Source organism: Cebus imitator, unplaced genomic scaffold (assembly GCF_001604975.1).
Source record: "Cebus imitator isolate Cc_AM_T3 unplaced genomic scaffold, Cebus_imitator-1.0 Scaffold285, whole genome shotgun sequence".
In the NCBI taxonomy this organism is placed as follows: Eukaryota; Metazoa; Chordata; class Mammalia; order Primates; family Cebidae; genus Cebus; species Cebus imitator.
Genome location: NW_016107600.1, coordinates 1,725,807 through 1,727,137, shown reverse-complemented (window position 1 = coordinate 1,727,137; position 1,331 = coordinate 1,725,807). Strand labels below are relative to the sequence as shown.

At 50.6% G+C, this 1,331-nt stretch overlaps 1 long non-coding RNA gene across 1 annotated transcript in view; it reads left to right on the top strand.

The window, feature by feature from the left end:
• The window catches only part of LOC108284907, a 10,818-nt gene extending 9,956 nt beyond the window's left edge, over window positions 1-862 (top strand). Inside the window, exon 3 of the long non-coding RNA XR_001817384.2 lies at window positions 589-862. This is a non-coding gene — a long non-coding RNA (uncharacterized LOC108284907). The remainder of the gene's footprint in view (window positions 1-588) is intronic.
• Window positions 863-1,331: the final 469 nt, after the last annotated feature.

The window sequence follows — 1,331 nt, the reverse complement described above, 5'->3', positions numbered from 1 at the left end:
TCTTGTTCTGTTGCCAAGCTGGAGTGCAGTGGTGCAATCTCGGCTCACTGCAACCTCTGCCTCCTGGGTTTAAGCAATTCTCCTGCCTCAGCCTCCCAAGTAGCTGAGACTACAGGTGCCCTCTACCATGCCCAGCTGATTTTTGTATTTTTAGTAGAGACAGAGTTTCACCATGTTGGCCAGGATAGTCTCGATCTCCTGACCTCGTGATCCGCCCGCCTCATCCTCCCAAAGAGCTGGGATTATAGTCATGAGCCACCGCACCTGGCCTGTTATTCACATTTTTAAGAAGAGGAAACTGAGGCATAGTAATCAAATATCTTGCCCAAGGTTGTGCAGCCAGCAGGTGGTAGAGCAGGGATTGTGAGCCCAGCCCCGGCGTCTGTGTATAACCACTTCACCAGGTGGGCACATGATGACTGCACTTGAGACTCTAGTTTATTTGTCTGGTGCCTCCCCCCCTTCCACCTGACTCCCTCAGACTTAACGGCCTATTGGAAAAAGCAACCCAGGGCTGTGGCTCCCAGGGTGACGATCCTTCAGCTGCCTCCTTGGCACTGTCATTCTCTCCTCCCATCTCTTGCCAAGGGCTGCAGCCGGGAATTCCACAGACGGTTTGCCATGGATCAAGATTTCTCCTGAGAAAGAGCACACAGGAAGGCTGCAGTGAGAAATGAAGTCACTTACTACTTTCCTTATTCCTCCATCAGGAGGATGAAGTCACTGCACATTTGAGTGGGTGCTATCAAAGCGTAGCCTCTGGCCAGCATGGAGACAAACGTGGGCTGTGTGGCCCATGGCTGAGTGGCTGCAAGGAAATCTGAGATGGTAGATGATTGAATTGGTTGAAATAAAATTTCTGCAGGAGTACTGCGTGTCATTCATTCAACAATGCTCCTTGACCAGGGCCCAGGGCTGTGCACATGAGCTGCAAATGGGTTTGTTCATTCGTTTACCTATCTATTTGTTTATTTATTCAATAAATTCTGATTATGCCCTAAGAGGCACTGTGCTACATGTCGAGGATGAACCAAGACAAAATCCCTGCTCCACAGGGGCTCATGCTCTAGAGAGGGGCAGTGGAAGGAAGATCCACACTGATTTGTATCATCTGCCGAGGAAAGAGAGTCATTTACTATCACCATTTGACATCCTCACCCCCCAGTGCGGCCCTTCTCTTTGTCCCTCCATGCTGGGAGTGAGCAGCCCCTGGCCAGCTGCCCTTCAGACACAGCTCTCTTCCCTCAAGCTGTCCTCTGCCTGGATCCCACCTTCCTTATGAGCTGGACCATTTGTATTGAAGGAGTCTTGACTCTCGTTCCCTGTCAGTT